Source organism: Sus scrofa, chromosome 14, assembly GCF_054392235.1.
Source record: "Sus scrofa isolate SSC_HxYL_T2T_F1_AM1 chromosome 14, Sscrofa_HxYL_maternal_Yorkshire_Landrace_v2.0, whole genome shotgun sequence".
Taxonomy (NCBI): Eukaryota; Metazoa; Chordata; class Mammalia; order Artiodactyla; family Suidae; genus Sus; species Sus scrofa.
In genome coordinates, this window is record NC_139396.1 from 118655525 (window position 1) to 118670900 (window position 15376).

Below are 15376 nucleotides of genomic sequence, written 5' to 3' on the forward strand. Positions count from 1 at the left end.
TTGTTCCACCAATGCTTGCATGCTCTTACTTATACATTCTTTGGTACATAACTGTGTCTACTCTCCTTCTAGAAAATACTATCTGTATCATTCTACTTGGGTAGCATCCTACTTTAATTTAATTCAGCAACAAGGTATTCTTCAGCCCCTATCGTATGCCTGGATATAAGCTGTGTGAATATGAAGATGTGTAATCTTTCACCAGGAGGAGATCATAGGCTGCAAGTGAATGTGGTAACTGTTTTCATGCTCTATGTCTTGATTGCTTTTGAATGACATTTCAGAGCAGCATTAAAAATTTCCCCATATTCTCAGGTCTTCCATGCTATAGTCTGCTTCTCTTATATTTTATTAATTAACTACATATTCCCTGTGGTTATATGCCAGAGAACAACTGGCTTTCAAGGCACATAATTTTCAACAGAAGATCAGAGAGCTTAGGTCACAGAAGCATTAGTAAATTTATGGGTAAATCACTCTTTTGAAAGGCAAATAGAGCCTTAGACACTCATTACTACATTCTAAGTCTAGGTTATTACAATACCCTGCCTTCAATCTTTCCTCTTCTGATATGTTTTACATTATAGTTGTTAGATGACCATTAAATTCTATTATTGTCATTTCTTCCTCATACTCAAATACGTCTGTTCATTTCCCTCTTTTCTGAGACACTATCCTTTTTTACATCACTTCTTTAAGTCAAGGTCCTTTCCTTCCGTTACAGATGTCATCATCCGTGGTGTTTCCCCTCCTCTGAGCCCCTGTGGCATAAATATCCTCTTCAACACTTGGTTAAACATAACATATTTTCTCATATATTATTATTTGTCCATATACTGAATTAAACATATATTAAAAGCTAACATTGAGATTTTGTAATTATGATTGTTTTCTCTTTAAGTTCCAAAAGTATTAGCACTGTACCTTCCATCCACAAAAAACATATAATTATGTATTCAAGAAAAAAGTTAGTGCTATCATTAAAAATGATACACAGAGCCGTGAAAGTATTTAAGCACCTTTAAGACACTAAAAAACCCCAACAACTCAGTATACGTTATTAAATTCCACATGTTTTTAGTATTGATTTTATCACAATAGGGCTTAACTCATGCATATTTTCCTTTATATGTAAATACACTGTATATAAACAGAAATATATTAAATTGTGTGATTATATTGCAACTAAAACTACAAAGAAATTCAACTAAAACTACAAAGAATAAATGGAAGCAAATTTTATCACTGAAGTTTCAGTTTACATACAGACATTTCTTATAAGGCAATTTAAGAGGATTTGATAATGAGAGGGAAACAAGAAAGCCTGAAAAGCTACCTGCATTGCAATTGCTCTTACAGGGAGGTGGGTGAGGCCAATGGTAAGCAGCATTGGCTCTGAGAGCATTTTATTTGAGCCCTGGCTCTACCACCTGTAGGGTCCTGGGAAAAATGTATCCTATTTCTCTGTTGTCTCACATAAAATGATGGTATGATTATTTTCTCATAGGTTGTAATAAGATTTAATAAAATGGCACAAGCAAAATGTTTATCAGAATATTTGAGGCATTGAACATTCAGAAAAGACAGTCATTTTTTTTGCAGGTAACATGAGATTTCATATATTCTCCTGAAGCACTTGGCTCTAACTTAGAGGAAACGCTGTGCTATCTATGTCATCAAAATGTTCCCTTCATTAGAAAGGCATATATCTGTTGATATTTAAAGGGGACTTAATGCTGGAAGACTTTCTGTATTTCACTGGTGAAGCTGAGAATTGAAAGATAGTGTCCATCACAGAAATAAATTTTTAAAAAGTCTTTTTTTCATTAACTTATTTAGGTCATTACTACTAAATCACTTATTTCATAGTTAATGTCTTCCAAAGTATACTATTTTATATGTCTTAATGTGTTCTTAAGATACATGTTTCTGAAAACATTTTTATCAAAATTAATAATATGTTTTGGCATTTTGATCAATTATGCATTAATTATAACTGAACGATCACTCAAATAGGATGGTTATAGTAGGGACTTTTAACTGTAGGACTTCAGAGTTATAGGGAAAAAAATTTAAAAGCTTTAAACAGCATTATGATAAATTATGTATAGTAAATATGATACTACATATATATGTGTTTATAGAAAAAACTGTAAATTACTAAAAATTAAATTAAAATTTCTTGAGTATTTATAAATGGATGTTGTATATCAAATCATTACATTATTTAGGTACCACTGGAGAATATATACATATATATGAATGAGGTAGCAGTTTTTAATATTCATATTATACTATATGTTATCTCCTTTGCAACATTCCAATTATAGTATTTTTATGACATTTTCAAAAGATAGGATATCTTAAAAAAGAAAGATAATCATTTTACAACAATATTTTAGAGTTATAGTAATACAATTTTGAACACTACTGGCCTTCAGTATCCCATGAAACAATAAAGTGAAATTATATGAAGTCTAAAAATCAGTCAATGTTTTATCAGATAAGATATTATTTTTCACCACCTAAAGACAAATGCCATTAGAGTACTAGGGAAGAAGTGTATTTTAATGGTTAAAGAATGAATGAGTCAAATAAACAGGAATTCCAAATATATGTCATTTGTTTTATACATGAAACATTAAAAAGTATACTGAATTACATTTTACCTGAATGAAAAATTACCTAAATTAAAGAGGCTACAATCTTCACGACACTGTATAAACACTTATTTACACAATATCATATACATTTATACAATGTCATAGATTCATATCTTCAAAGGTTTGCATAGTTGTGGAAACTAAACAACATGCTACTGAACAACCAATGATTCAAGAAAGATATCGAAAAGGAAATAAAAAATACCTTGAGAAAAATGAAAATGGAAACATAACTTTCCAGAATCCATGGAATGGATGCATCTTTGCATCTTTGTGATGCAAAGAAAGCAGTTCTGGGAAGAAAGTTCATAGAGGTATAGGCCTACCTCAGAAAACTAAAATAATTGGCATATACTATTTAATATTTATTCAATTGAAAGACTAACTTCAAGGAAATTGAAAACTCATTTTGTTTGCTTGTTTAGAGTTTATCTCCAATCCTCTCACTACTAAATGTTACTCAAGGAAAAAATCTGATGTCACATAAGATTAACATGTCAAATTGACACTCTAATAAGAGTTTGCATTTTTCATTACAATTTTTGTGAAAGTATTTGGTCTTTTTATAAACTAATTTCAATTGTCATAAGTCTTGTTGGTAGGTTCTGGATGAATAAGGATCCTCACTAGGTTAGCATCATGACCTGTAGGCAGTCAGTTACCCAATTATAAATAAAGTCGGTCATACTTATATGAAAATGCACTCTTACTAACTGGAATTTACAATTCTGTTATATGAACACATGCAAATCTATAAATAAATAGACAGCCTTTGTCAATAACTTTCAACAAATGATAGGTGAGCAATAACTATTTATATAATACTTTGTTAGATACTTATGAAAAAAAGGTAATACAACTGTCTATAGAACAGAGAAACTTTAAAAAGCTCACAATCTAAAGAGGATAGATGGAGGAATACATAACATGCATGCAATATTATTTTAACTATGTCTACAATATTTTCTATGACCATATTCTCAACAGAAGGTAAGCTTTGTTAGAAAAGATACTCGGTCTTATCCATGAAATATCTGCACTGTCCAGTGTCTAGCCCATAGGAGATACTCAATAATATATTTGATAATGGATGAATGAACAAATGAATAATAAGTAAAAAGTGCTATGAATGTAAGGAGGTAGAGATATTTCTGATGAATTAGTGACAAAACTTTGACAGAGGAAATGAAGTTTATGCTAGAACTAGGGCATAATCAAGAATTTGCCAGATATGAAGTAGAGAAAAAACAAGAAGTCTGCTTAAATTCTGCATAGGGAGGGAAGCAAGAAAAATTAATAAGGCATGTTACATGTCTTAAATGCATACATATACAAATAAAGCACACACATACATATATACAGGTAATATATATCAACAAAACCATCAATGCCAGATAAATCTGTATTTTAGAATATAATTTTAATTTAACTTGGAATTGCTCATTATAGTTCTATTTCTCTTCAGCTTTCCTATGCCAATAGGATCAAGAATTTCCTAAAGTTATAAATATGCACTCATACATAATGAGTTATCAGCTTGTTTCATTAAGAAAAATCTGGTCTCATTGCACTTCTTGATTACAATGGATGGTATATTTTAGCAATAACTGTGATGTTTCCCACATACGCTTCAAACATTAACTAAAATCTCATCATTTTCTTGATTTAATAGTGAGGCATCATAACAAATTAAACATAAGCATTCACCAGCATGAAGCCTTCTATTTATCTCCTGTGAAAAGGATTTTTCTCTTGAATATATGTGGAATTATTCTTTCTGGGCTGCAAATTTATAGATTTTTTTGCTACAGAACTGAATTTCAACTAATGTAGTTGGTAATGGGAATTGTACTATCAAGTATTTACACTTTTTGTAAAAATTTGAATTATACTAGTGATGCTAATGTGATTTGAACACATTAGTTCTCAGATGACCTTAATCTCTGCATAATTAGCCTACTCAAATGACAGAACCTGCAATTTCATTAGAATGTGTTTAATTTATTTTTTGTGATTATTATAATTTGATACAAATATAAGAAAACAGGCATATTTCAAAACCAAACTGCATCAATGTATGTTTCAGTTCTCATAGATTCCTCCTCTTGTCGCCATAAAAATGTATTAACTTATTGTAGTAAATGTTGGCTGTCTCCTCCATTCAAAAACAAAGTCTGCATCTTATTTGCACTGGAATCAATAAGATCTCTCACAGGTTCTGTGGCTAAACAGGAAGACTGAAAGGAAGAAGTAGCAGAGTACAGTGTAAACATTAACGACTTCTTCCATTCTCACTCCTTAGTCTCTTTTTCTGAGACATCATTGAAGAACAGCTTCTGCTAATCTGTAATGTAATTTTATTTATAAAACTCAGGGGATGAGTTCCTATAGCGTCTCAGCAGTAATGAACCCAACAATCATCCGTGAGGACGTGGGTTCAATCCCTGGCCTTGTTCAGTGGGTTAAGTATTCAGTGTTGCCATGAGCTGTGGTTTAGATCACAGAGTTGGCTTGAATCTGGTGTTGCTGTGGCTATGGCATAGGCTGGCAGCTACAGCTCTGATTCAATTCCCTAGGGAATTTAGGGTGGGTGCAGCTCTATAAAGACAAAAAAAAAAAAAAAAAAAAATCCTCAGGGGGAAAAAAGCTAATGTAAGAATCAGAAACTCACAGGTTGTTACGGCAGATACCCAGCAGCCCTGTGCCGCAGTGTATCAGCTCTGGCGACAGCCCCGTGGCTGTAGCGTACCAGCTCCAGCAGCTCTGTGGCTGTAGTGGATCAGCTCTTTCACCCAGCGAGAAACCAAGCGAGCACTCGGAGAGTTGGAGAACTCAGGTTTATTACACTGGCGGGCTCAGACGAGATCGCTCTCCAGAGTCTGAGCCCGGAAGAAGGGTTTCACAAGGCTTTTATGGGCTACATCTTCCAGGCCCAAGCTTGGCTAGTTGGACTGGAGTGACATCAGGCAAGGTAGTAGATGCGGAAACAAATTTACAGAAGCAGATGCATGGGGGAGGACTGGTTGGGGCAGTTAGCTAGACTTTGCTTAGTCATCATGGCTGAGGTCTCTCCTTTCTACATTTTATTGGGACATTTTCTCCTACAAGGTCACATTAAGTTAAGAAAAAATTCAAAGGACTACCCCAACATGTCATTTCAATATTGATAGATCAAAGGCAAAGAGAGAGAAGGTTAGAAGCTAAAAGTTAATAGCCTAAATTAAATAGCAATTAGGTCATTTAAAGTTTTAAAATCATTTAAAGACTATTCTAGGCTATATGCTTATTTGATGAGGTGTAAGAACTCTGATTAAATAGAATTTAATCTATAATTATAAGCATATTTCACTAAAAATGAAAGTTATTTTAAATACTATAAGATTTCCTTTATTGAGCGTTTCGTAAGATACAGACATCATTCTTATCATAATATAGATATCAATATTAGATATAAGAGAATAAGTAGTGCTCAGAAATATTTCATTCTCATATATGATAGAAAATACTGGTGTCGTTCAAAGGGTTAAAACTGCAATTAAATTGTAATATTTAATAATATATTTTGACAAAACAAAAAGAACACTCAACGTATTCTAATATCTATATGTCTTTTTCTTTTTTGTCTTTTTAGGACCACACTTGTGGCATTTGGAGGTTCCCAGGCGAGGGGTCGAATTGGACCTGTAGCCGCAGGCCTAGGCCAGAGGCACAGCAACGCCAGATCCAAGCCGCATCTGCGACCTACACCACAGCTCATGGCAACACCGGATTCTGAACCCGCTGAGCCAGGCCAGGGTCCACAACCCCATGGTTTCTAGTTGGATTTGTTTCCATTGTGCCACGAGGGGAACTCCGACTGAGAGTCTTTTAATAAGGCTGAGTTTGAAGTTCCCACCATGGTGCAGTGAGTTAAGAATCTGACTGCAGCAGCTTGGGTTGCTATGGAGGCTCAGGTTTGAGATCCAGCCCAGGGCAGTGGGTTAAAGGATCCAGTGCTGCCACAGGTGTGGTATAGGTCACAGCTGTGGCTAGGATTCAATCCCTAGCCCAGGAGCTTCCATGTGCCACTGTTGCAGTCATAAAAAGAAAAAAGAAAAAAAAAAAGCCTGAGTCATAGATGAAAGATATGAGAACAGAGAAAATTCACTCTCAAGATGGAAACAGATGCTGGATTATGTTGGGGAGAAGCATAAACAAGTCTTGTGAGTATAAGTTTGAATTTTAGCCTAAAAGCAGTGAGGAACTGTCAAAGTCTTGAAGCAGGGAACTCATAGAATCAGCTGTACACAGATTTCCAAATTTGAAGTAATTTGTGTCACTGCTTAACACTGAATAGTCAATCAGATTTTTCTGATAAATACTATAAATACTGTTTTATTTCACTCATAGTTATAGATCACATTCCAGAAGGAGATGAATAAGAGACAAAGTAGCAGGACATTGGGAAGAGAGATTATTCCTCATTTCAATCTTCAAAATGTAAGAATTAAATCTGTATTATTTTCATTGTTAATATGATTACTTTGAATCTTAAAGGAAGTTAATGTTTGTTAATGCAATTTTAGTACTTTACAATAATTATTTATAAAAGCTATGCATTCCAAATCTGTCATACCTTCTTTCCATAGTGCTATTGAATATGACTTTTGCAGCCATAAAAGAAGCCAATATGATTAATTGAATTCTATTCTATAATGTGATGCATTATAACTGAGAGAATCCTAGGCATAGAATTAGAAGTCCTGAGTTTGAGTTCCAACTAGTCCTCTTACCAGCTGTAAGATTATGGACAAGCCTCAGTAGGCTACAACATGCTGAAGTGAATATGATAAACTGTTTTAAAGTAACTAGCATGGTGCCTAGCATGCTTAGAAGCTTAATAAAAGTGGATATATGGATAGATGAAATTAAAGATTAAAAAATCATTTGGTGTACTTATCATTGCAAGAGCATTACTTTATCCTCACTTTACAGATAAGAAAACTGGAATTTACAGAAGTTAGTAATAAAATATATTATTAATTGTTTTCATCTAAAATTTGTAATCTTATAAGGCACACAGTTGTATGTCAATACCTTAGAATTAATTTTTTAGTCATTCTTTTATTCATTTACTCATACACTCAGCAATGTTTTATTGAATGATATCTTTCTGTGCTAGTGAGTGGACTAATTACATACAAACAAAATAGGACATTTAATAGATTTAAATCAAAGAATTACTTCATATTTCAGTGTGAAGACCAGGCAGGGAACAGTAGGACATGTTCATGAAGGAATGTGATTTCATGATTTCATTGATATTGTCTTTTTTGTTCAGACTACTGCTGCAAAGTTGAATCATTAGGTTAAAACTGTGGCTGAATTGAAGTCTTTGGATAAATGTTCCGGTTTCCAGGTTTAAAATCATAAGTTAAATCTGAATTAATCTGTTCCAACAGAATGGTTAATTGATAATTTAGGCATTAAGTGGATGAATGATTCAGATGGACTGCAAACTAGCCAGAATACCTCCTTATTCTAGAGATTTGATTTAGAATCTGACTTTTCTATCTAGCAATATCTCATCAAATGAGCACTAGAGGAAGTTTTCATGAAATAACCATTAGCTTATTAAGAAATATCTTACAAGTTTGGAGAAAATTTTCTGATTAAATTGATTAGGTATTTGTTATATTCTAGCATGGATCCAAGTTCAAAGCTGACTATATTTCTTTACTTTTTAAATATCAAAAAGGTTAAGAAGCTCCAGAAGCTTAGATAAATCCAAATAATCACTTCCACAGACGTGGAAAACCCCATCATTGAATAAGTGACATATGGGGCGGCCTCTGATTTAAAAACATAGTTGAGAACTGGGTCGTCTCTGTAATCTATAATAGCTAGGATATAATAGCAGAAGAGACTCCTCCACCAACATAATAATATGAAAACCAGATCAATCTTTAAACAACAATCCAGGAGTTACGAATACCACTATAGTACAAGTTCCTGGGGGCTGCTGTTAAATGCATTCTTAGCCTTCTGACACTTTTTATGTAGCCTCTAAATTCTCCAGTGTACTCCTATGTTGTGGGAACATTTCATTTGCTCAAGCAATAAAAATTTCTTTACTAATTAACCTGTAGTTGGCATTTTACCCCCCATAAATGCATGTGTCCTTGACACTGCAATATTTCATATAAAAGTTATCTTTGGGATTCCTTCTTAAGCTTAAAATAAATGTCACATCATAATATTTTAAGCAGACCTAAAGTAGCATTGAGATCTGTAGTATAGATAAGCCTGAAAGCATAAATCAAGATTTTAATGTGATGGTCCATTCTTTCAACCTTCTTTTTTTGTTTGTTTGTTTGTTTTTGGAGGAAACTCTAATCTGAGAAGGCATCATACCAGTATTTAGTGGTTTGCTCATATTAGATGATTTGTCTTAGTTTCACCCCGTATATGTGCAATATGCCACAAATTGAACTCTAGACTCTTAGTTTTCATCCTACATTATTTGCTGCCGATTTCTCAATGACAAGGGCCTCTGGAACTTTATACCTGATTTTTCCCTTCACCATTTTAAACTCTTCATAGGTCAGTAGCTTTGAGATTTCTTTGTGACTCAAAATAAGAAATGCAATTTACATTATGATTTATTGCACATGTATCTATAAATTCATAACTGAGACAAAAAAATTGTAAAATTATTCTGTATTACATGTGATAAAATTTTGAATTTTTTATTCTATCCTATTCTATTTAATTAATCTAAAAAATCCTGGTTACATCCCAATAAACTGGTGTCCCAATACAGTAATTATCCATAATGTGCATTAGTATACCTCCATTTAAATGTTATGTTTATCTGAAATGTAACATGTAACAAACTGAACCAATACTATTTGTCCACCACTTTCCCCTTCATGCTCATTCCCTTTCTTCCCCAATCTTTCCCATTCTATTCAAGGACATAATCAATCTTCCAGAAGCTGTCTTGCCCAAATGAAGATGTCATCCTTAATTCTACCCCTTCCTTCAGCCTTTTCTACCCTAAATTAAATATATTGTTTCTAAAATATAATCTCAATTGGCCTACTTCTCAGTCCCCAGAGATCCCACCCTAATCAAAGTCAATCTATCAACTTTGGCTTGAACTTCTAGAGTAGCCACCTAACTTCCTGCTTTTACTGCAGGTACCTTACCTGCTTATTTCCTTTTATACAAAAATTATTTATACCTAGAGGACATGAAGTCTGTTTTACCCATAGAGGAAATTAATTACATTAACCACTCAGAAAAACATTGATTTAAGAAAGTATCCAAGAATTCTATATCATCAGACTTCTCTTCCTTTCCCAGTGCCTTCCTATTGCACTTAGAATGGCATAAATAAATCTCTGTCTTAATATCCTAACATTTTCTTCCTTGGTTAATACTCAACAAACATACTAGCTTCTTTCTGGTTCTCCCTTATCCTCCCTAAATTCATTCCTGCCTCAGAGTTTCTGCCCTTGTTGACATGCTTTGTGGGAAGATTAACTAAAGGCTTTGCAGAAATGGCAACTTCTCTTATTCAGACTCATTACAAAGTTCCTTCTTTAATTTTTTAATTTTTTTAAGATTTTTATTTTTTCTACTATAGTTGATTTACAATGTTGTCAGTTTCTGCTCTACAGCAGTGACCCCCATTATATGTATACATTCTTTTTCTCACATTATCCTCCATCATGTTCCATCACAAGTGACTAGGTATAGTTCCCTGTGCTATACAGCAGGATAACATTGCTTATCCACTCCAAATGCAATCTCTTGCATCTATTAACCCCAAACTCTCAGTCCATCCCCCTCCCTCCCCTTCCTCCTTGGCAACCACAAGTCTGTTCTCCAAGTTCATGAATGTGTTTCTTTTCTGCAGATAGGTTCATTTGTGCCATATATTAGAGTCCAGATTTAAGTGATATCATATGGTATTATTTGTCTTTCAGACTTACTTCACTTAGTATGAGAATCTCTAGTTGCATCCATGTTGCTACAAATGGTACTTTTTTGTTCATTTTATGGCTGAGTAGTATTCCATTGTATAGATATATCACATCTTCTTAATCCAATTTTCTGTGGATGGACATTTAGATTGTTTTCATGTTTTGGCTATTGTGAATAGTGCTGAGATGAACACTGGGGTGCATGTATCTTTTTCAATTAAAGTTTTGCCCAAATATATGCCCAGGAGTGGGACTGCTAGATCATATAGTAGTTCTATATTTAGTTTTCTGAGGTACATCCATACTGTTTTCCATAATGGTTGTACCAGTTTACATTCCCACCAACAGTGAAGGAGGCTACCCTTTTCTCAACACCCTCTCCAGCATCTGTTATTTGTTGACCTCACACCATTCTGACTGGTGTGAGGTGGTACCTCATTGTAGTTTTGATTTGCATTTCTCTAGCGATTAGAGATGTTGAGCATTTTTTCATGTGCCTGTTGGCCATCTGTATAAAGACCTTTCTTAAGTGTTTAAACCCCTTAAGTCTTTGAGGGAGTTCCTATCGAGGCTTATATTAAGAACCTGACATAGTGTCTGTGAGGATGTGAGTTTGATCCTTGATCTTGCTCAGTGGGTTAAGGATCTGGCGTTGCTGTGAGCTGTGGCATAGGTTGCAGACGTGGCTCAGATCCTGTGTTGCCACGGCTGTGGTGTCAGACTGCAGCTGCAGCTCCAATTCAGCCCTTAGCCCGAGAACTTCCATATGCTCAGGTGCCACCATAAAAAGAAAAAGAAAGAAAAAAAGAAAGAGTATGGACAGCATGGAATCATCAGTTCCCAGTGTAAGTGTGTATAGACAGCTTTTATCTGTAAGGGAGGTAAGGGAGGGAGGTGGTGTGGTTCTGGAATACCTCTCATCCCAAGTCTTTTCAAGAATTTTCTAACACATTAGAGTACAGTTGAAGGAAGAGTTTCTTCACATAGCTTCCTGCTATCTCAGTCTTCTCTCTGTTGTCACTGATTCTTTGGACACTGCTAACTGTGTGGCAGGAATTCAAAGCTGGACCTGTAAGAGGGTACTTGTATAAGTTCTTCAGTACTTCTACTCTGGACAGTGTGCTGTCATGAGGATCCATCTCCATTCATAACCAGCCCTGGCTCTTTACCTCTTCCTCTTTCTATCCACTCCTATACCAGATATTTACCCCATAGTCTTTTATAACAGGAGACTCTTCTCCAGACACACTATTCTTGATGGAGGTAGGGGGTAAGAGGATATGCTATATATGTAATTCAGGGCCAGTTAAATTTTCCTTGATTTATAAGATACCAACACTCCTATGGGGCTGGATGGTAGGAATTTTGAAAAAAAAAATGAATTAGAGAAATTTGAAATAATGACAAGCAGAGAAAAACTGAGCTTTTATCAAGGAACTACATCATAAAAAGGGACAGAGCAAGTAGCTTAGAATATTTTGAAAGTTATTTAAATAAAAATTAAAAGAAAAATTCTAAATACAAAAAAATAACATTTTAAAGTTTTATTGCTATTTATAAAGGGAGAAACTCTTGACTAAATATACTTGGCAAATAATATCCTTATTTCTTTGAAACTAAAAGTTTTGCATAGCAGAGAAGGGAATTAAATAATTTCATTTTCTCCCTACAAATGGGGATTAAGGCAGACCCTTGATTATTTTTTAGTTCATAATTTAGCGCATCAAAAACAAAACCTCTCCTTTCAGAAAACTTTTCCCCACTGAAATTTTTGTCATCTTTTGTGCCTGTGTCCAGGTTTCTCCTAGGGATTACCCTTTCTTGGCAATATTTCATTGCCACTTCTAATTTCTGGTCACATATGTCTGTGTCTGGAGAAAGAACTGAGGCTACTATATTGAGAAGAATTTCTAGCTGGCACTTGCACCCTGAATTTTTTTCTTGCATTGACTTGAACCATACTTTATTTTCAATATAGCAGCTCTTGAGAATGAATGACTATTTCTCCACCATGACAAAACGTAGTAGGAATTCAATGGAGAAGATGGTGGCATATTCGGGATAAAGAAGATTTTTTTTTGTCTCCCTTGAAAGGCCCTTTCCTTCATGGGGGAAAAATATATTGCCTTGAACTTTAAGTTGATTTCATTGTAATAAGATTTGACCCATTCCTCTCATTTTATGCTGACTTTAGAATAACTATCTTGAGTGGCTCTTTGACATGAGATTGTTACGGGGTGTTGGGTCAGGCTATTTTCTGAATTCCCATCAAAGCATTTATTATCTCTATTTTTGGAGAAGTTATGAAATTGCTATGTGTTGGTACAGTTTTCTTCTATAAAATAAAAATAATGATAGCATCTGCCTCATAGGTTTGACAAGAAAATGAGTTGAGACATGTCTTTTGGTATAAGTAAGCCTTTAATAAACCTTAGCTGTTATTATTATCTTCTTTAAGGAAGTCCTTTTGGGGAGTTCCCATTGTGGCTCAGTGGTTAACGAACCCAACTAGTAACCATGAGGTTGTGGGTTCAATCCCTGGCCTTGCTCAGTGGGTTAAGGATCCAGCGTTGCCGTGAGCTGTGGTGTAGGTCACAGAGGTGGCTCAGATCCTGTTTGGCTGTGGCTGTGGCATAGGCTGGGTGGCTACAGCTCTGATTTGCCCCTAGCCTGGGAAACTCCATAAGCCGCGGGTGCAGCCCTCAAAAGATAAAAGACAAAAAACAAAACAAAACAAAACAAAAAAAGAAAAAAGAAAGAAAAAGTCCTTTTGTATTTCACTTACCGCCAGAGAACATAAAGCACCTTTCCTATGGGTAGCACAGCTACTGTGCAAGGTCTCCTCAGCAGCTACAGTTCATTAATCTAGTTTTACCTTATTCTCTCAAGTGGTCCTTGGGCTCCTGCCAGCTAATATCTAACAGACCTCCGTTTATCATGCTATTCCTGCCTTTCATAATGCCTTTATTCCTGATTCCCTTCTTCCCCCAGTGTGTGCTCCAGCCCTTGTGAGATCCTTAAAAATAATTTAGTTCTCAAGAATTTCCGGATTCCATTTGACTTGAAGCTCTTTAACTTCAGGTCCTTTCAATATTTGAGCTGTATTTATTTATACCAAATTGTGTGTATATATTAATTTTTTCATCTTTTGATATTCACAAAATCAATGTTCATGTCATTGAAAGTCTTTCTTTCATAATCTCTCATTCATGGAAATTCTTTCTTTCAGAATTTCCCATGAATTCCCCTTTCCAGATGTTCCAAACACAGAGAATGCTAAATACATAGGTAGGTAACTGATTTCACTTATAAAATAACATGTAGAGATTTGCATCTATAATTTTTTTAGATATTACAATTGCTTTTAGAAAATGATGTCCCTAAACATCCCTATTAACATTAACATCTCTTAAATTATCTTTGCTAATAACCATGCAAACAAATCACTTAACTTTAAGAAGTCTGCAAGATTATTATATATTTGATTTTGGAGTTAAGCTAAAAAGCCACAGAAAGTACATCTGTCTTAAATATATGATGGATTATGCACCAGCATCTCATCACATGGTTATAAGAAGGACTTTGTTTTCCTCCCTACCAAGTCTACATTTCTCTCTAACCATTCATTCACACGCTATAAATAAATGGATAGAAATTGCTATGGGAGTTCCCGTCATGGCGCAGTGGTTAACGAATCCGACTAGGAACCATGAGGTTGCGGGTTCGGTCCCTGCCCTTGCTCAGTGGGTTAAGGATAGAGCATTGCCGTGAGCTGTGGTGTAGGTTGCAAACACAGCTCGGATCTGATATTGCTGTGACTGTGGTGTGAGCTGACAGCTACAGCTCCGATTCGACTCCTAGCCTGGGAACTTCCATATACCATGGGCACAGCCCTAAAAAGACTAAATATGGAACTAAATAAATAAATGGAGGACATTAAAGAGAGAGATGAGAGAGGGAATATTTAAATGCACAGTATTAAAGAGGAGGTATATGGAAAGGCATCCAGGGCAGAGGATTAGAGGAAGACCTGTAAGAGAAAAGGCACTGTGTCCTCCATTATGACAAGAAGGAATGAGGGAAGCATGAAGACAAATGTATCAATTTAGGGTAAGAGTTGAGACAGTTCCTAATGACAGTTTTGAATTTCTGTATGAACTAAAAGAGGGAGAGTCATCATCTGACAGGGAAGGAAGCAGCAGCCCAGCGTTTTGTAAAGGCCTGGGGGATTTGTAATTGTTGCGAATGTAGAGAGAGGAGTAGAGTGAAAAACTCAAATTATGGGGGCCTATTATACAAGTTAAGACATTATCTCCATCAAAAGATAACAACACAAAGGGAGTGATAATATAAACCCTGAATGGGGAGATGACTGTCCAAACAATTGGACACTTATCAATTTGTAACACATTTAACCCATTGTAACACATTTAACTCATTGCACCCATACCTAGAATATATAGAAAGCTACTAAATTAATAAGAAAAAGAATAATCAATAGGAAACTGAGCAAAAATACTTGAACAGACATTTTAAGAAAGAGTAAATTCAAATGATTAGTAGGCATATTAAAAGATATTTGATATGTTTTTTAAATTTTTTATTATAGTTGATTTACAATGTTCTGTCAATAAAAGATGTTTGCTGCTATTTATCATCAGGAAAACAAATTAAATCCACAATGAGACAAGACTGTACCATACAGAGTTTGGCAAAAATTGAGAAATCAACACTTAGAAAGTA

The 15376-nt window shown here is 34.8% G+C and overlaps 1 long non-coding RNA gene across 10 annotated transcripts in view; it reads right to left on the reverse strand.

Annotated features, from left to right (window-relative positions):
- LOC102159151 (uncharacterized) overlaps window positions 1-15376 on the reverse strand; it is a 662825-nt gene that overhangs the window by 88130 nt on the left and 559319 nt on the right. For 3 of the 10 annotated variants that reach the window (XR_014827618.1, XR_014827624.1, XR_014827621.1), the window contains one exon: window positions 11548-11702. The exons of the other annotated variants lie outside the window; for them this stretch is intronic. This is a non-coding gene — a long non-coding RNA (uncharacterized LOC102159151). The remainder of the gene's footprint in view (window positions 1-11547; window positions 11703-15376) is intronic. 10 annotated transcript variants of the gene reach the window in all.